At 34.4% G+C, this 22,408-nt stretch overlaps 1 pseudogene; it reads left to right on the forward strand.

The window, feature by feature from the left end:
* The first annotated feature begins 48 nt into the window (after positions 1 to 48).
* Positions 49 to 22,278, forward strand: LOC149542515 (floricaula/leafy-like protein; annotated as a pseudogene).
* Positions 22,279 to 22,408: the final 130 nt, after the last annotated feature.

Below are 22,408 nucleotides of genomic sequence, written 5' to 3' on the forward strand. Positions count from 1 at the left end.
GGGCAAGTCAATCGATTGAGATGCATAATGCTGAACAAGATCGTTTAGATGGGTTTCACTACCAACATGTTGGTCAATTTGACTAAGCAAGAGCTGGATGATTTTGTTAGGATCATGGCTGAAATATATAGCCTTGATCCTCTTGTTGGAGAGAAATATGGCATTAAATCTACAATTAGGGTAGAAAGGAGAAGGCTTGATGAAGCAGAGAGGAAGAGGCATATGGAACTCTTTGTTGTCATGGATGGAAAACAATACAAGAGTGATGAGAATTACTTAGACACACTGTCTTAGGAAGGTAATTTGTGCCTATCCATTGGTACATATGTTTGAATGGAAGAGTTATCATTATACTTGGTTTTTGTGTACATATATAGATGCTTTCTTACTCTATTTTGTGCTTTTTTTTCCTTTGGGGGACGCATATGTTCTTGATAAATTAATCAATTACACAGTTGCACATCATAGTTGTAGTTTGTTCTTCTAAGAATACTATTTTGTACTCTAGTGTCCACATTTTCCTCATGTTTGCCTCTAGATATTCTCCTCAAAAATTCATAATTTAGATCATATTAGTAGGTAGCCTCTAAAGCTATAAAAATAGTAGACACTTGTAGCATTGTATATACCTTTGTGTAGAAATAGTTTCTTGTAATCACTCTTCCAATAAAATGAGAACTAGGAACTATTTCATTGTTCATATTATTCTAAGTACCATTGTTGCATTGTTTGTAAAGATGAAATTATTTTTTATGCTTCATATCTTTAATGGGTTTTAAAACTTGTCTTCTCTGATAGTGTCAAATATGGTAATTTTCTCTTCTAGGATAAGTTTTGTGATAGTTTTTAGCATTGGCATTTCAGATCTACTTTAGGATGTCTTATACATCATGAGAAAAGACATTTTGATTATGAATCATGTACTATGATGAACACTAATACTAAAAACTATCTCACTATCTATTTAAGAAGAGAAAATAATTATCTAGTATAGATTGTGGAAATTTGATACACTTTAGTAATTAAATCTGATACATATGTGACATGAACAATGTTTAGTGGTGAAGTGGGAAAGATTCAATAGCTTCTAAGTTTTATCATTCTATATGAAATGTATTCTTTGATTTATCGGTTCTTTCTAATATTTGGTGAAGAGAAGGACTATATATGGATTGTAAGGGTCTATTAGATCATATGATGATAACTTAGTTGGGTTGTTGGTATAGTTCTTTTAGTGGAAGAACTTGATGATGATAACATTATGATTCTTTCACAGAATAACTATATGTTGAACCTGAATACATGAAATGATCATGTGTTGCTACCCCAAAATGCTGGTTGTTTGAGTAGTGCAGTGAGTGGGCTAATGACACTACCTAATAATAAAAACTATTGCAGTGATCAAAAACTCAATGTTGTCAGATTTACAAGTGGGAAGAGAGTAAACTTCTAGGAGTGAATCAGGAGTTTAAACTTGGACCTATTAAACTTTCACCATTCATCCATCACATGCATTAATAAACTAAAACAACATGTAAAACATATGCAACAATCATGTAAACATGTAATCAAATAGACAAATAACACCATATATGATTACCCAAAAACCCTCCAAGTGAGAAGGTAAAACTGGGATGACACCCACAAATCTTCACTACTACAACAATAAAGTGTATCCAATTAAGGTTACAATGGTTTGACCATGAATCATGATCTGCCCTATGAAAGGCTTACCCTAATAAAGGCTTAAAAAGACTATTAAGTCCCACCTTGTTAGACAATTTTAACACCCTATTAGAAGTGTGCCTGGTTAGAGGACTTTGACTTACAATTAAGTAAGCACCTTGTTAAAGGATTTCATATAGCCTGTTAGGACTACTCTATTAAGAGATTTAACTAAAAGCACCTGTCAAAATGTCTTAGCATAGATCCTGTGATTGGCACTAGCTTTCCTAATAACATATCACCTCTATCCAATCTATGATTGATCTTTCACAATCTGATGTATCAATGATGTATCCTTCTCTATCCTCTATCCTTTACTTAACTGATTATGTAATTCACTCTTACTGCTAAGTCACCTTGAATGCTCTCCAAAAAGTCTTGTTTTCTCTTCCAATTTGATCATTCAGCTCGTGTGCATTGTTCTCATTATTGTTAAAATTTAGGGCATTGTCCTCCTTAAGAAGACTTTGGTGGCTTAGAGATAGGTATGAATCTATAGCTAAGATTCATCCATTTTTCCACTTAAACCTTCCATTTTTTTGATTAGCTGCATGAAATTGCATAGTGAGTTAGCATATAGATTAATCCTTATCTCTAAAAGATTGAAATCTATCATTAAGTTGGCTCAAAAATGTTTTACATAGTTGTTTGTGCCATTACAAACAAATATGTCCAAACTATCTCACTCGGTATACGAAGTCTCTAATGCTTGGCATGCATTGCATTTCTACTTCTGACTCAGCATCTATTATTTACTTGGCTCTTGAATCCATTTGACATGGTCTATCTACTTGGTAATTGAGTTCACTCAGAACATGAGTGACTCGACACTCATTGTAACTCAACATGTATTACTAGTTTGGCATGAACTGAGTAAATGGTTTAAGTTTGTTGACACTCACTTGTCAAAACCAATCTGAGATCAACAATCTCCCCCTTAGACATGAGTGTCAAAAACACTTAAATATACAATGTTCTACTTAATTTCTCAAGCATAACATATCCATGGCTTGGCTTATATATACAAAACTTCAAAAATTTCAAAATTTTGTAATAACCTATATACCTTAAAATTCATAACCCCACCCTGAGTTAATGTGTCTATTTTGTATCCATAATCTTTGCTTCTCTCTGACTTCAATGCAATTTATCTAATACCCTTTCATCTGATATGCTATTTCATAGCTGATATTGATGTAGGGCACTCCCCTTAATACCATAAACTCATAACAAAAACAAAGAAACAACAACAAATGTGAGAACAAAATATGGACTTCTTATTTGCACCACAAATGCAGAATTATAGAATTCATAAGTAAAATATGCTCACCCACATGGATGCCTTCAGTACAATAATTTGCAAGACAAGATACAAACTATCACCTAGAGTTATCATAGACAATGTTTAGGCCTTTCTTAAATAAGCAATTTTATGCCACCTAGGAAGGTTCTAGATGCTCAAACTTAATACCTAGGGCCGACAGACCCTAAAAAAACATATAGAGTTGGTCAAATACATCTTTGACAATTATTTTAGATATTTTGGGTAGCCCAACTTTGAAAGGCCATAACTCATGAACCGTTGCTTGGATTAGCTATTATAACTACTTTTCATAAATGCCAACTCCTGATCTACAGGCTTGAAATAATGCTTGTGCCCTTTCGTCAAGTTTTTGGACCCCATCTGGGCATTGTAAGGCCTCCAATGGTGAGCCTTTAGATTTTTCTACAAATTGTTCCACAAAAATCTGCAATAACTTCTCCAATACTTAAGCTAGAGCAATGAGATTTTATGGTAGGCTTATATCTTTAAAATGAACCTTTCTATAGAAAATGAGAACACTTTGAGCTCATATGAAAAACTTACTAAAAATAGAAAGTTCCCATAAATAGTAACCACCCTGTCTACTAGTCCTTAGTCCTTATTAAAATAGAAAAGACTAAAAATTAAATATTTTTGGGTGATGCAAGATTTTCCTTACACCCAGGATGCTCCTACATCAGACACCGAAGGTAATTTGAGAAGTGACCCTGTCACATCTCAAGTGTTTAAAGGAAAACCAAGATGGTTAACCTTCTTCTTTGCTAGCCATGATGAATCCTCAACTGGCCTCCCTTTCCATTTGACCAGATATTCCTCATAATTTTTGTTTCTAGTACTTTGGCAAATACAACTGTCTAGTATCTCCTCAATCTCCTGCATAGCCTAACTAGCTACTAGAATACTCCACTGCACTTCTACAAATTCATCTCTATCACCTCCTTCATAATACTCTATCAAATCTAAAATATTAAATATTAGTGAAATATTCAATTTAGTAGGCAATTCCACTTCATACACATTTCTAGAATCATGCCTTATCACTATTTGGCACAGTACAAACTTCTTCATCTTCAGCTTATTATATGTACCCACTAGAAAATGCTCCTTTCTCAAATGAACCATGAATTCATCTCCAATCTAAAATTCCTTATATCTCCTTTTCACATATACCTTAGCCATATACTATGTATTTATCTTTATGATGTACTTCCTTACCTCCTCATGGATGTTCTTCAAATGTTTAGCAAAATCTTTTGCTTCAACACTACTTATTTCTCCTCTATCTAATTGCCTCAATTGAAAAGAATATCTAGGACTACTCCCATATACAATCTAGAATGATGATTTACAAGTACTCTTATTGATAGAATTATTATATAAATTTTTTTCCTATGGTAAAATCATATCCCATCCTTTTGGTTTATCTCTAACTAAGCATCTCAGCAAGTTTCCCGAATTGTGATTCACAATTTCTGTCTATGCATCAATCTATGGATGATGTTATGAACTAAACTTCAAATCTATCTTCAAATTCTTCCACAATGTACACCAGAAATAAACAACAAATTTGGTATCTTGATCTAAAAACTATACTCTTTGGTAGACCATGTAATCTCACCACTTCTCTGAAAAACAACTCTACTACATGAACAACATCACTAGTCTTCTTGCAAGGAATAAAATGTGCCATATTTGAAAACTTATCAACCACCACAAAAATAGAATCATGCTCGTACTGTGTCCTTGGCAATATAAGAACAAAATCCATGCTGATATCCTCCCACAGCTTCTCTAGTACAGGTAATGGCTAATACAACCCTGTATTTTGCTTCACTCCTTTCGCCATTTGACATACTCTGCAACTTCCTACAAATTTCATAACATCTTCCTACAACTATGGCCAATAGTAATTTTTAGCAACAAAAGCTATAGTTTTAACTCTACTAAAATGTCTAGCCAATCCTCCACTATGCTTCTCTTTGATGAGATTCTTACTCATTGAACTTTTGGGAATGCACAATTGGCTTCCTTTGAACAACATATTATCTTGGATCATGGAATCCAACCACTTTTTCTTGTCAAGTGTAACAAGTTTTGTACAAGCTTTTCATGCTTCACTGAAATCAAGATCATCTAGATACAATGTATTGAGTTCCTTGAACCCAACCACCTCTATCTACATTTCTATCAGCAAAAGTTGTCTTCTACTAAGAGTATCTACAACTTTGTTAGACTTCCGACTCTTGTGGCTCAAAAAAAATGTATAACTTTGAAAAAACTCAACCCACTTTAAATAAAATTTGTTTAATTTTCCTCAACTATTCAAATATTACAAAGCTTGATGATCAATATACAAAACAAACTCCTTGGGAAGAAGATAGTGTCTCCACTTCTTAAATTCTTGAACTATAGCATAAAATTCTTGATCATAAATAGAATATTTTATTTTTTCATCATTAAACTTCTCACTAAAATAAGCAACAAGTCTACATTCTTGACTCAAAATAGCTCCTATTGTAGTACCACTTAATCACAGTCTACTTGAAACACCTTGTTAAAATTAGGAAGTGCTAAAACAGGTTGCTTAGTAACTTTCTATTTCAACCGATTAAAACTCTTATCTTCTCCTATAGTCCACTTAAAATCTTTCCTATTCCCTCTTATTATTTCAGTCAAGGGTCCACAAATACTACTAAAAATTCTTATGAACTTTCTATAAAATGTAGCCAGTCCATGAAAAGATCTTACCTCTGTCATACTCCTTGGAGTAGGCCATTTGAGGATAGCCTTCACTTTCTTTGGGTCCATTTTTAGACCTTCTCCTAAGACTACATATCCCAAATACACCAACTCTTTCTTTACAAAACTACTCTTCTTCAGGTTTATAAACAACTTTTCTTCCCTCAATTTATCAAACTCCTTGCAAATATAAATTGAATGCTCCTCTAATGTCTTACTAAAGATCAATATATCATATAGGAAAACAATGACAAACTTACCTAGAAACTCCTTCAGTACCTCATTCATGAGCCTCATGAAAGTGCTTAGTGCATTGGTTAGCCCAAAAGGCATGACTAACCACTCATATAGTCCTTCCCTTGTCATGAAAACAATCTTCAACTCATCTCCTTCTCTGATATGAATTTGATGGTACCCACTCTTCAGATCTATCTTTGTGAAATACTGAACTCTACTCAAACAGTCCATAATATCATCCATCCTTGGCAAAGGAAATATATACTTGCTGGTGATCTTTTTGATAGCTCAAGAGTATGTGCACATCCTCCATTCTCTATTCTTCTTTGGTGCTAACACTACTAGTACGACACATGGACTTAGACTCTCTCAAATCAACCCCTTTTGCAACAACTCATGAAATTTCCTATTTAACTCTTCACTTTTTGTTGGTGTCATTCTATACACTACCTTGTTTGTAAAATTGGCTCCTAGAACCAAATCCATCTAGTGGTTGATCTTCCTCATTAGGGGCAATCCATTAGGTACATTATCTGATACAATATCATAAAACTCTTCCAACATATCTACAACTTTTGTAGGTACTTCCTCTACTTCTTCTTTACTATCTTTAGGAATTATAGCAAAACGCATATGCTCATGTTTCATACCTTTAATAAACTCTTTTCCATCAAAAAAATAGATTTTGGTAGCACTAATACCTTCAATATTATTAGATTTCCACAATTTATTAGACTATAATTTTTTCTTTTGGATTCGATTGTATTTGTTTTTTTAGCATCAACATTTTGGATCACACTCTATGATCTATCATCAGGATGAGAGGATGTAAGAATGAAATAGTACACAGATCAAGCGAGACCAAGGGGGATTAAAGGAGAAAAGGGTGCAAAAAGTGAGGTGGACTTAAGAGAATAAAAAAGAGGTGGACTACATACCTTTTCTTCTTTATCCTTCAATGGCTTTGACTTATGTTTTACTCTATCCTTAGTTAGAGTGTAGGTATTTTCTCACCCATCATGTAAAACATGCCTATCAAATTGCCATGACCTACCCAACAACATATGACATATATCCATAGGTATGATATCACATTGTACCTCATCCTGATAGCTTCCAATCTTGAACTTCATTGAGCACTGCTCATTGACCATGACCTTGTGGTCATCTTGCACCCAAGCAATATAGTATGGATATAGGTGTTTCTACCTCTTCAGCTTCAACTTGGTGACCATCATTTTTGGCACTAGATTTTTAGTACTTCCACCATCAATGATCACATCATAACACTTATCTTCACATTTGTATCTTGTGTAAAACAAGCTCCTTCTTTGCTTAGGTTCATTCTCACCACTCAGTAGGACTCTTCAGTTAACTAGGACTTCTCCTCTTTTAGCATCTTAAGAATGTGAGGATCTGGCATCTTCATCAACATGTGCAACTCTCAAATGACTTTCTATTCTTGAATTTGTAATTCCTTGGCACTACGTACATTCAAATGTTCTATGCCCTTCTTCGCAGTGAAAACATTTTCCACAGAAGCCTCCTCTTCCAAATCCTTGTCCTCTACCTCTCCCTCTCTGATCTCTATTATTCTAATCATGAAAATGATTGAAATTGTTTCCCCTTTGGTTTTGACTACTACTTCTAGCCTCATCCTTGTTCTTTTGATCATCATTATGACCACCATAAGATCATCCACCAGATCTTCCACTGAGACCTCTTCCACTATTCTTATCATCAAAATTCTTGCTTAGTTTCTCCTCAACTCTTAGGGAAAACTGTTATGCCTCCTCAATATTTCTCATTCAAACTAGACTTAGCTCATCCTAAATGTTGGGCCTTAACCCATTAAGATAATGGGTGACTTTTTCCTTATCAGCTTCTACATGGCTAGTTCTAATGAGAACTCGGTAGAACTCTTTGGTATACTCATGATCAAAATTTCCCACTTGCTTCAACTATTGCATCTTCTTCAATAGATACAGCTCATAATCCATAGGAATGAATTGTCACTTCATTTTATCTTTCATCTAATCCCATATGGTGATTTTTTCCTTTCTATTTTGCTCAAACTAAACCTCCTGCCACCATATCTTTGCATGTCCCTTCAATTTTTCCTTCATAAACTTGACCCTATCAGGATCATCAATATCTTCATACTCAAAGTACTCCTCTAGTTCATTGATCCAATCGATAAACTCCTCTAGATTTATATTTTTCAAAAATGTTGGAACCTCAAACTTAGGTCTTTTTCCAATCTTGGAGATGGCCCTAAAAAGCCTCTCTTCCTTTGGATTTAGAACTGCCTCTACTCCAGCATTTTCTTCTACTTCATCCTCATTGTCACTTTCATCTCTTATAGGAAGATTTATTCATCTTCACATTTGTTCTTCCAATGCTTGCATTTTCATTTGGAGGGCTTGAAAACCCTCAGGTGTAACCCCTATAGCTCTACCACCACACTTTCTTTGTGGAGGCATTTTTGTGCTTCCACTAAAACCCTAGTGCAAACTACCTCACAATCAGTGATCTATCCACACACTCAAGAACTCTAGCTCTAATATCACTTGATGTAGGGTGCTCGCCTTAATACCATAAACTCATAATAGAAACAAAGAAACAAAAATAAATGCAAGAAAAAAATATGGACTTCTTATTTGTGCCAAAAATATAGAATTATAGAATTCATAACTACAATATCCTAACCCACATAGGCACGTTTAGTACAATAATTTGCAAGAGAAGCTATGAACTATCACCTAGAGATGTCCTAAACAATGTTTAGGGCTTTCTTAAATAGGTAGTTTTATTTCACTCAGGAAGGTTCTAGATGCTCAAACTTAATACTTAGGGCCCACAGACCCTAACAAAACATATAGAGTCGGCTGAATACATCTTTGACAATTATTTTAGAAGTTTTGGGTAGACCAACTTTAGAAGGTCATAACTCGCAAATCGTTGCTCCGATTGGCTATTATAACCATTTTTTAGAAATGCCAGCTCCTGATCTATAGGCCTGAAACAACTCTTGCGACTTCTTTCAAGTTTTTGGGCCTCATCCGGGCACTCTAAGGCCTAAAATGGTGAGCTTGAAGATTTTTCTACAAAATTTTCCACCAAAAATCCACAATAACTTCTCTGATACTTAAGTTGGAGCAATGAGATTTTTATGGTAGGCTTATATCTTTAAAATGAACCTTCCTACAAAAAATGAGAACATTCTGAACTCATATGAAAAACTTACTAAAAATAGCAAGTTCCCATAAATAGTAACCACCCTATCTACTAGTCCTTATTAAAATAGAAAAAATTGAAAATAAAATATTTTTTGGTGATGCAAGATTACCCTTACACCTAGGATACTCCTACATCAAACACCCAAGGTAATTTGAGAAGTGACCCTGTCACATCTCAGGTGTTTAGAGGAAAACCAAGATGGTTAACCTCCTTCTTTGTTAGCCATGATGAATCATCAACTGGCCTCCCTCTCCATTTGACTAGATATTCTTCATAAGTTTTTTTTTAATGCTTTTGCCAATACAACTATCTACTCCTTAATCTCCTATGTAGCTGAACTAGCTGCTAGAATACTCCACTGCGCTTCTACAACTTCATCTCCATCACCTCCTTCATAATATTCTATCAAATTTGAAATAATAAAAACTAGTGAAATATTCAATTCAAAAGGCAACTCCACTTCATACACATTTCCATAATCATGCCTTTTCACTATTTAGCATGGTCCAAACTTCTTCATCTTCAGCTTGTTATATGTACCCACTAGAAAATGCTCCTATCTCAAATGAACCATGACTTCATCTCTAATCTAAAATTCCTTATATCTCCTTTTCACATCTACCGTAGCCTTATATTGTGTATTCAAATTTATGATGTGCTTCCTTACCTCCTCATGAACATTTTTCAAATGTTTAGCAAAATCTTCTGCTTCAGCACTACTTATTTCTTCTTTATCCAACTACCTCAATTCAGAAGCACTTCTGGGACTACTCCTATATACAATCTAGAATGGTGATTTACTAGTACTCCTATTGATAGAATTATTATATGCAAATTCTTCTTGTGGTAAAATCATATCCCATCCTTTTGGTTTATCTCCAACCAAGAATGTTAGCAAGTTTCCCAAACCATGATTCACAACTTATGTCTATCCATCAATGTGTGGATGATGTGATGAGATGAACTTCAAATCTATCTTCAAGTTCTTCCACAATGTATGCGAGAAATACCCAACAAATTTAGTATCTCAATCTAAAACTATACTCTTTGGCAGACCATGTAATCTCACCACTTCTCTAAAAAACAACTCTGCTACATGAACACAATCACCAATCTTCTTGCAAGGAATAAAATGTGCCATCTTTGAAAATGTGTCAACCACCACAAAAATAGAATCATGCCCATGTTGTGTCCTTGGTAATCCGAGAACAAAATCCATGCTGATATCCTCCCATGGCTTCTCTGGTACAGGTAATGGCTGATACAACTCTGTATTCTGCTTCACTCCTTTCACCATTTGACATACTCTACAGCTTTCTACAAACTTCATCACATCTTGCTATAATTGTGGCAAGCAGTAATTTTCAGCAACCAAAGCTATAGTTTTATCTTTGCCAAACTGTCCAACCAATCCTCCACTATGCTTCTCCTTGATGAAATTCTCTCTCATTGAACTTCTGGGAATGCACATTTGGTTTCCTTTGAATAACATATTATCCTAGATCATAAAATCCAACCACTTTGTCTTGTCAAGTGTAACAGGTTCTATACAAGCTTTCCATACTTCACCAAAATTAGGATCATTTGGATACAATGTAATAAGTTCCTTGAACCCAACCCCCTCTATCTACATTATTGTTAGCAAAAGTTATCTTCTACTAAGAGCATCTGCAACTTTTTTAGACTTTCCACTCATGTGGTTCAAAATAGATGTATAACTCTTTAAAAATGCAACCCACTTTAAATGCCTTTGGTTCAATTTTCCTCAACTATTCAAATATTGCAAAGCTTGATGATCAGTATACAAAACAAAATCCTTGGAAAGAAGATAGTGTCTCCACTTCTTCAATGCTTGAACTATAGCATAAAATTCCTAATGATAAACAAAATATTTTCTTTTTGCATCATTCAACTTCTCACTGAAGTAAGCAACAGGTCTATCTTCTTGACTCAAAATAGGTCCTATTACAGTACCATGAGCATCACAGTCTACTTGGAACACCTTGTTAAAATGAGGAAGTGCTAAAATAGGCTACTCAGTAACTTTTTGTTTCAACAGATTAAAACTCTTATCTACTCCTATAGTCCACTTAAAATCTTTCCTATCCCCTCTCATTATTTTAGTTAAGGGTCCACAAATATTGCTAAAACTTCTTATGAACTTTCTGTAAAATGTAGCCAGTCCATAAAAAGATCTTACCTCTGTCACACTTCTTGGAGTAGGCCATTTGAGGATAGCCTTCACTTTCTTTGGGTCCATTTTTAGACCTTCTCCTGAGACTACAAATCCCAAATACACCAACTCTTTCTTTACAAAACTATACTTCTTCAGGTTTATCAACAACTTTTCTTCACTCAACTTATCCTTCAAGTACATTATTTGATACAATATTAGAAAAATCTTCCAACATATCTGCAACTTCTATAGGTACCTCAACTTCTTCTTTACTATCTTTAAGAATTATAGAAAAACACATATGCTCATCTTTCATACCTTTAAGAAACTCTTTTCCATCAAAAAAACATATTCTGGTAGCACTACATACCTTTTCCTCTTTATCCTTCAATGACTTCAACTTATGTTTCACTCCATCCTTAGTTAGAGTGTAGGTATTTTCTCACCCATCATGTACAACATGGTTGTTGAATTTCCATGGCCTACCCAAAAACATATGACATATATCCATACATATTATATCACATAGTACCTCATCCTGGTAGCTTCCAATCCTTAACTTCACTGAGAACTCCTCATTGACCATGACCTTGTGGTCATCTTGCACCCAAGCAATATGGTATGGATGCGAGTATTTCTACCTCTTCAGCTTCAACTTGGTGACCATTTTTTTTGATGCCAAATTGTCAATACTTTCATCATCAATGATCACATCACAACACTTATCTTCACATCTATGCCTTGTGCAAAACAAGCTCCTTCTTTGCTCAAGTTCATTCTCACCACTTAGCAGGACTCTTTAGTTAACTAGGATTTCTCCTCTTTCTTCATCTTTAGAATGTGAGGATCTAGCATCTTCATCAACATGTGCAACTCTTTCCTGACCTTCTATTCTTTGATCTATCCCTTCTTTGTTCTTTGATCTATCTATACATTCAAATGCTCCATGCCCTTCTTCTTCGTAGTGAAAACATTTTCCACAAAAGCCTCCTCTTCCAGATCTTTGTCCTCTACTTCTCCCTCTCTAATCTCTATTATTCTAATCATGGAAATGATTTAAAATTTTTCCCCTGTAGTTCTAACTGCTATTTCTAGACACATCCTTTTTCTTTTGATCATCATTATGACCACCATAAGATCATCCACCAGATCTTCCACTGCGACCTCTTCCATTTTTCTTATTATCAAAATTTTTGCTTAGTTTCTCCATAACTCTTAGGGAAAACTAGTATTCATTTTCAATACTACTCATTCAAACCTAACTTATCTCATCCTAAATGCTGGGCCTTAACCGATTAAGATAACACATGGCTTTCTCCTTATCATCTTTTGCATGGCTGGTTCTAATGAGAACTTAGTAGAACTCTTCGATATACACAAATATATTTTTGCACTTGCTTCAACCCTTGCATCTTCTTCAATAGATCAAATTCATAATCCACAAGAATGAATTATTGCTTCAGTTTATCTTTCATCTAATCACATCTGGTGATTTTGTCCTTTCCTTTTCTATTTTGCTTCAACTAAACCTCTTGCCACCAGATCTTTGCATGTCCCTTTAGTTTTTCCTTTACTAACTTGACCCTATCAGGATCATCAATATCTTCATACTCAAAGTACTTCTCTAGTTCATTGATCCAATCAATCAACTCCTCTAGATTAAGATTTCTTAAAAATGTGGGAACCTCAAAATTAGGTCTTCTTCCAATCTTGGAGATGGCCCTAAAAATCATCTCTTCATCTAGATTTAGAACTGCCTCTACTTCGGCATTTTCTTCTACTTCATCCTCATCCTTGATTTCATCTCTTATATAAAGATTTATTCCACTTTGCATTTGTTCTTCCAATGGTTGCATTTTTCCTTTGGAGGGCTTGAAAACCCTTAGGTGTAACCCCTATAGATCTTCCACCACGCTCTCTTCATGGAGGCATTTTTGCACTTCCACTGAAACTAGAGTGCAAACTACCTCACAATCAATGATCTGTCTAGACACTCAGCCCAACCACAGTCCTGGTGCAAATTGCCTCACAATTAGTGATCTGTCCACACAGTCAAGAACTCTAGCTTTGATACCATTTGATGTAGGGTGCTCCCCTTAATACCATAAACTCATAATAGAAATAATAAAAAATGCAAGAAAAAAATATCAACTTCTTATTTGCGCTGCAAATGTGGAATTATAGAATTCATAAGTATAATATGCTAACCCACATGGCAACCTTTAGTACAATAATTTGCAAGACAAGCTACAAACTATCACCCAAAGTTGTCCTAGACAATATTCGAGGCTTTCTTAAATAGGAAATTTTATGCCACTTGGAAAGGTTCTAGATTCTCAATCTTAATACCTAGTGCCGACAGACCCTAACAAAACATATAGAGTCAGCCAAATACATCTTTGACAATTATTTTAAAAGTTTTGGGTAGCCCAACTTCGGAAGGCCAAAACTCATGAATCGTTGCTCCGATTGGCTATTATAACCACTTTTCCAAAATGCTAGCTCGTGATCTACACGATCAAAATAAAACTTGCACCCTTTTGTCAAGTTTTTAGACCTCATCTAGGCACTCTAAGGCCTCCAATGGTGAGCTTGAATTTTTTTTTGCAAATTGTTCCACTAAAAATCTACAATAACTTCTTTGATACTTAAGCTAGAACAATGATATTTTTATGGTAGGCTTATATCTTTAAAATGAACCTTCCTATATAAAATGAGAACATTCTGAGCTCATATGACAAACTTACTAAAAATAGCAAGTTTTCATAAATAGTAACCACCCTATCTTCTAGTCCTTATTAAAATAGAAAAGACTAAAAATAAAATATTTTTGAGTGATCCAAGATTGCCCTTACACCCAAGATGCTCTCGCATCAGATATCTATATCTATTTACTACTTTTGCTTTCAAAAATCAATCTCAAAATATCTCAAAATGTACATCACCCCAATGATATAACTTTATTACTAGGCTTTCCCTTTGTTATTTCTTCCTTGCTTTTATTCTCTACTCCCCCTTTCTTTATTCTCTTCTTCTTGCTTTATCTCTTCTTTATCTTCCCCAATGTCCCAATGTCCAATTTATTCTCCCTTTTTTTTGACACTTGTGTCAAATAGTCTATACATGTATAGTGTGTTTGTCCAAAAATTATTTATGGACCTCCATTATGATTTTAAGAGCTACATCCTAGTTGTCACATGCAACATCCAATGACTTGATTTGGATAGCAAGTTTTGTAGCAAGTTGTACTAGGCCATCTAGAGTTGAAAAATTGGGGTCTTTCTTTAGTATAGTTTTTGCATAACCTAGTTCCTTGTGTAATATTTCCATGTGTGGGGTAAGGGATGCCTGAATACATGTCAATTTGGCTCTTACATTAGCCTCTTCTACTATTTGCATAGCTAATTAACTTTATGTTTGAAGCAATGTATAAAATGCTTCTCACTTTGAGCAGGGTTTTGAGGTAGCCTTGTACCTAATATGTTTAGATTTCTCTGCAAGCTCAGAATATGATGTTTGGTTCCTTGGGTGAAGAGTGTAGGGTCACACAATTTTGTGTACAATGAGAATATATTTTCAAGTACCTTCTTCACATCCTCAACCTTTTTTTCCAATGCAACTTGAGTAAGTGGTAAATCACTAGATATCTTTTCATTTACCTTGCTTTGGAAATTATTTTTAGACCACTCTAAAAGTGTTGCATTAGTCTCAATGTCTTCATTGTTGACCTTTTCCACTATGTCTAACAATTTCTCTAGTAGTAGCTTGGTATCTTCAAGAGTTGGCAGGTTGAATGCATCTAGAAAGATGTCTTTTATGTCTTGAAGTGCTTGCCTCTTCTTGTGTTCTCTCCTAAGCATTTCTTGATTCTTTTTCTTCTCTAAAGCTTGTTGCAAAATGCTTATTTGATCTAATGTCATTATATCATAATCAAACTTGGGAATAATAATCTCTTCATCAGGAGTGATATCACCATAGTGAATTACCTTTTCAAATTTTGAAGAGCTTGAGCATGGTACTGAGATTTGCAATCGTATAGCTTATGTGCTTAGCTTTTGAAGAAATTTTGTAGGAGAAGTGCTAGATGTAGGTAGAGTTACCAATGCCTGGATGGCTTTTTGCTCCTTTATCTTAGGTGTTTGTTCACTTTCTTCAAATTTTTTCTTGTCTAATACAATGACTTGAAGAACACCTTGTCCTTGTGCTTCAAGTACAGAGGAATCTATCTGTCTTGATTCCTATTCTCCAAGTGTACTATCTTTTTCTTCTTCTTCAGTCTACCTTTGCTCCATTGTGTCAACTTTAACAGATGCATCAACCTTAGTAGATACATCTATTATTTTTTGGGTCAAAGGTTATACATGAGTAACTAAAGGGATGGTAGAAGGTGGTTCTTGTGGATTCACTTTAGCCCTTGTGACATCAGTTACTGCCTTTTAGAGCTCATCTATACTAACCAAAACTAGATTATCACATAACTTAGCATGCAATGTTGTTTGGACCAGTATCTTCTTTAGGTCTTCTACGGTCAAGGGATTTATGTTCTAAGCTAAAAGATTAGAGACATATTTTACAATAATGATTTTAGTAGTCTTGACTGTGTCATGTGAGGGACTAACACTTGGCACTTGTGTGTTCTACACACTCTGTTCATCTTGTTTTTGTTCAGTTGTAGCTTTGTCATTAGTCAATTTTTTAGTTTCCTTTCCCATTGTATCATCTTCCTTATCATCCTTTTCTTTGTCATCATCTTCTTTGTCATCTTCATCTTTATCATCATCTTTACCCTCAAAGAGGTTAACTTCTCCTTGTTTTATAGTGGTTAACCTATAGATAAATTTCCATATTTGGGTAGATTTCTTGATCACATCTTCAATATTGTTTTGAAGTATTTTGAAGGCTCTATACTTAGGTGTAAACCTAACTCCATATTTCTTAGTAGCCTTAGCAATCTACCCTTTTGTCAGTTATGGGATTACTTGGGCTAAGATGGTTTCCCTTATTTGTTTTTCCAAATTTAAACAATAATGCCATTTTTTCTACTGAGTTGGAAAATTCTAATGGTGTACTCTTAAATTTAGACATCATTGCATATAGGGATTCTTCCACTAAGTTCTATTATTCTTTCTCAAGTTTCTTGAAATAAATATACTTTAATCTAGACAAATCTGCATTATTCTTAACATTTTCACACAAATTTTCAATATTTGAAAGTGGTTTGTGACTTACCACTTTGAATTGGCTTATGTCATTCGATTTAGTCCTTTCTTCATCTGAATCTGGTTGTGCGACATATTTTCTTCTTTGCTTCTTTTTCATTTGACCTCCTAGCTCTATTTGTTTGGATTTCTCCTTGGCCTTTTGTAATGTGGCATGTATGTTGGCTCTAGTGGTAGGTGCACTTGGCTTGGCTTGGCTAGGTTTAATAGTTTTCTTTGCCTTAGCCACTAGTTGTGTCTTAGCCTTTCTCTTCTTTGGCTTGATATGTGTGTGTGCTTCCTCAAATTCTTCTTCCTTGGCACCTTCTATTTCCTCCTCTTTATCCTCTCCCATGCCTTGAGTCAATGCAAGAGGTTCTTGTGTTTGTGCTTGTTCTTCTTCTTCATCCTCTTCATCTTCTTCCTCTTCTTCCTCACCTGTACCTTCACCAAATTTAGCCTTTATCTTCTTTACCAGCTTATCTTTCTTCCTAAGTGTGGAGGTATTTTTCAAATCTATTTCAATCTTTTATTTCATTACATCATAATTCTTAAAGATTTTAGCAATCTTGTCAATTTCCTCTACTAGGAGTGTAGTTATTGCTATTGATATTTCATCAACATTAATCTCATATCCAAGTGGCCTTAACCATCTGACCCTTGGTGTGGTAGCTTGTACAAAGGTGAAATTAGCATCAACTAGAAAACATATATCACTTTAATATTTTTCAACCAATGAAACATGTATTCTCATTCTTTTCTTCATTGACTTTTTAAAATTTTCAAAATAACTTGTCATTAATGATTCAAAATTTTCTCCCATCTATTCAATAAATTTATTGATTTGCACTACAATTGAACTATTTATTTTCCATCTTATTATACCAAAGGAGGGGAAAATATTTTGCACATAGAAGAATATATAGACTAGGATTGAACCAAATTTACATTGGGCACTCTTGGTCTTTCTGATTGCTCCAAGATTTTCCATCAATTGTTGTAGTTGAAGCTCAGCCAGATCATAAGTATGATCTTTCTTCACAATCTTGTAGCCAATCTCTACTACAATACATGGTACACTATTTAGTCTACTAGATTGATAGAATTTGTGAAAAATTACCCTAACATCAAAGTTTAACAATGGATTAGTAATAGTATCTATTGTCATGCCTCTTTTGTTCCATTTTTCCCCTATGTTTTTCTCTATCACTTCCTTGGAATCACTCCTCAGAGTCTTGGGCCGATCTATGGTTGGGTAGCCATTAATCCTATGAATTATCCTCTTGGTGATCTTAATTGGTCCACCTTCTAATCATATGGATCCATCATGTATTTGGCACATGTCAAACCCTTCTTTTCAATGATTTTATATTCTTCCTTTAAAATACCATTTTCACATAATCTATCATACACTTCTCTTATTTCTAAGTCCATAACATCTCCTTACATCTTGTACCATTATGACATTTAGCAAGATCATAGATAAGGTTCCTAAAGGATCTTGTTTGTATGCTATGTTAGGGGTGGCCTTGAATATAGGTTATTTGACTTCGTTATTGACAAACTAAACATTTAAAACCTCTTTCCCTTCTACTTTTTTTGAACTATATGCCATTTGTCAAACTAGGGTTTATGAAAATTAAAATAGTGTAGCTTAGCTTGTGATAAATACCTTGTAAAATTTAGAGAACTAGTGTAAGATCATTGTAAAATTCTTCTCAAATGGTGTGAACAAGTTTCTAAATTGCTTTTCACTCTACACACTCTTTTCTTGAATTCAAAATGATGAATAATGAGTAAAAAAATGATCATACAGCTATAAACTCGACATCAACTCAATTTTAGAATCACTTGGCATCCATTAGTATTACCATCACTTGGTAGCCACTACAAACTTGACATCAACTAGATAGTTTAGAAGTTGACATACACAGGAGATATTTCATGCTCGACAACAACATGAAAACTTTAAAGATTTAACTTGAATTTATAATGACATCTTGCATCTTTTTTTATGCTAATGTAGTTTTTTCATTACTATTGCCCTTTTTGGAACCGACGTATGATATTTCACTTGAATATTAGTCCCACATACCTCTTGATTGTCTAGTTTGATGAGGTGTGATCACTTGACCCATTGGGTGAAGTGATCCCTTTTGCATTTGATGTGCTGCAAGAATCTTTCTTTTTCCATATTTTGTTCATCTAATCTCTGATGTGTTCAACATCTACCTTGCCTTTGCCTTTATCAAATTCACAACTTTGTGCCTTTGACCTAGCTAGACAATGCTTACTAATGTGACCAGTCTTCAAATAGCTAAAACATGTAGTTTGATTCACCATTTTTTGTAATTACCCCTAAAGTGTGTTCTAATACAATTCTATAGAACATGTCCATATTCTTGACAAGAGTGATAGCTATATCTTGTATTGTAATCCCAATTATAAGAGTTTCTATAGATTCTTACCTTTGTTGGCTTGTTTGATGACCACATGGATTTGGATCTGCATTCAAAGGCTTTGTGTCCATACTTCTGATAGTTGTAGCAATATCCTTCAAACCTTTCTTTTTGCATGGTCCTAGTTCTACATTCATGTGCCTGATGACCTTTTTTGTTGCATTTATGACAATGAGTCATGTTCTTAGGCATGACATTTTGATTTGAATTGTTACTCCTACACACATTAGTAGCATGTCCTTTCTTTCCACAATTATGACAATTAGGTTTGGAGTTCTTACCTTTGATGTTCCTCTTTTCAACAACTTTAGATGATGCTCCTTATTCAATGCTTGTGTAGCCCAATCTTGATGTGTCTTTGTTGGATCTAGCGGATCTCAGTAATTGCTCAAATTATTTGATGGCTTCATTTGGCTTGCTGAAACTTTCAGCAAATTCCTTTTCTCTTTTTAGGTCATTTTGCAATTGTTCATTCTACAACTTCAATGTGGTAATGTCAATGTCCTTCACATTCAATTCAAAGTTGGCATTCATCATTTGACTTAGAGTATCCAATTGCATGTTGGAGATCTTTGTTAACTCTGTGGACTTTTCTTCCAATCTATTTGCCAGAATTCTTTTGTCTTCTTCAATCTTGGCTTTGTCTTCCATGGCTTTCTTCTTATGTTCAGTCACCTCACATAGCAGTATAGCTTGCGATTCTTGCTCCAACTTGAGATTTTTGATTTCCTTAGCTTGGATTCTATTCTTTTCCATTAGATCTACAAATTCTACATCAAATTCATTGGAGTTACTACCTGCAAATAGCTTGGTGGTGTCTATCTATTTGTATAGTGTGCCATTCTCTACAATAGCAATCTCTTTCCTTCTCTTCAAGGATTTCTTTAGTTCCTCTCTTACCTCATTCAATTGATGTAGTATGAGATTTATTTCAATCTCCTAGTTCTTAATAGTCTTTCCTAGCTTGTAGAGTTCCATTTCAAGATCTTCCCTCTAAGCTAGAAAGCTTCTCTTTTAGAGAACTAGGCTCTGACCAATTGTTGGATTTACAAATGGGAAGAGAGTAAACTTCTTGGAGGTGGGGGGGGGGGGGGTGAAGAATCAAGAGTTTAAACTTGGACCTATTAAACTTTCAACATTCATCCATTACATGCATTAATAAATTGAAACAACATGTAAAACATATGCATCAATCATGTAAACATATAATCAAACATGCACATAACACCATATATGATTACCCAGAAACCCTCCAAGTGAGAAGGTAAACTAGGGCAAGGATGACACCCACAAATCTTCACTACTACAATAATAAAGTGTATCCAATTAAGGTTACAATGGTTTGACCATGGATCGTGATTTTCCTTATGAAAGGCCTGCCCTGTTAAAGGCTTACAAAGACTATTAAGTCCAACCTTGTTAGAGGATTTTAACACCCTATTAGAAGTGTACCTAGTTAGAGGACTTCAACTTACAATTAAGTAAGCACCCTGTTAAAGGATTTCATACAACCTATTAGGACTACTCTGTTAAGAGATTTAATTGAAATCACCTGTCAAAATGTCTCAGCATAGATTCTATGATTGGCACTAGCTTGCCTAATAACATATCACCTCTATCCAATCTCTGATTGATCCTTCATGATTTGATGCATCAATGTTGTATCCTTCTCTATCCTTTATTCTTTACTTAACTGATTCTACAATTCACTCTTACTGCTAAGTCACCTTGAATGCTCTCCAAACTAGCTTGTTCACTCTTCCAATTCGATCATTCAGCCCTTGTGCACTGTTCTCATTATTGTTAAAATTTAGGGCATTGTCCTCCTTAAGAAGACTTTGGTGGCTTAGTGTTAGCTATGAAACTACATCTAAGATTCATCCTTTTTTTGCTTAAACCTTCCAATTTTCTAATTGGCTACATGCAATTGCATAGGAAATCAACATATAGATTCATCCTTATCTCTAAAAGATCAAAATATATCCTTAAGTTGGCTCAAAAATGTTTTACATAGTTGTTTGTTCCATTACAAAAAAGTATGTCCAAACTATCTCACTTGGCATATGAAGTCTTTGATGCTTGACATACATTATAGTTCTACTTTTGGCTCGACATCTAAACTAATCGGCATCTACTATTTACTTAGCTCTTGAATTGACTCAGCATGGTCTATCTACTCAGTACTTGAGTTCACTCAGCACATGAGTCACTTGACACTCATTGTAACTCGACATGTATTACTAGTTTAGCATGAACTAAGTAAATGGTTTAAGTGTGTTGACACTTGTCAAAACCAATCTAAGATCAAAAAATTCTTGTAAATAGAAGAGGAGAAGGTGCTCAAAAGAGTTTGGATAAGATGGTGAAGATAGTAAAAGAGAACACCCTTTTATTGTAATTGAACAAGGAGAACTTGCAAGAGGAAAAAAGAATGAGCTTGAGTATTTTTTTGATCTCTATGAGTAGTGTGGCAAGTTTTTGTTGGTTGTTTAGCACATCGCTAAGGAAAGAGGGGAGAAATGTCCTACAAAAGTATTTGTTTATAATGCTCTACAATCACCTCAAAAATATAGTGCATAGAATTTAAAACCAAATCTTAGTTCTTTTATTCAGAAAAGATTAGATATCTTATCAAGAGAGGGTGATATTGTTTGTGACATAGACCAAAGTGTATTTACTTGGTTGAAGCAATGTTTTGATCAATAGTGCAGTAACTCTTCTTACATGTTTAGAGAAATTTTTGAATGTGTGTTGAAATGCATAGTTGACATTGTTCAACATGCTTTTCTTTCCTATATAATGCTCATATTCATATTTAATGTGGCTGTGTTGGCATCCCTATTATATTGACATTAATATCTACAATATTGAATAGTTTTGTAGATCTCCAAAAACCATAGGTGGAACTTGATGGAGAACCATGTGTTGTTGTTGGGAAAAGTGGTCTCATGGCTCTATATGATAGTCTATTTAGTTAGGTTTACAATAGCCTTAATCTTATTTATTATTGTCATATTTCTAATGCTCAATATACTTTCTTAGGAGATAAATAGGAAAGAGAATTTATTTCAATAAATTACACAACTTAAAGTATGTCTTGCTATCATGCAGCTAGATGTTGCATCATTTGAACTTCTTGTAATTGATAATGAATTCAAAGATTCAAAGTTCAGAGAATAATTGAGTGAAACAATAGGTTGTTTTCTTAAGCTATGCGTAGTTCCAATTTTTAATGAAAATGATGTAGTGAACACAAGAAAAACACCATACAATATATTTATTCCTACAATGAATTTAAACCACATGCTTT

The sequence above is a fragment of the Cupressus sempervirens genome, chromosome 8 (assembly GCF_028749045.1).
Source record: "Cupressus sempervirens isolate cs-2001-9-10 chromosome 8, ASM2874904v1, whole genome shotgun sequence".
Classification (NCBI taxonomy): domain Eukaryota; kingdom Viridiplantae; phylum Streptophyta; class Pinopsida; order Cupressales; family Cupressaceae; genus Cupressus; species Cupressus sempervirens.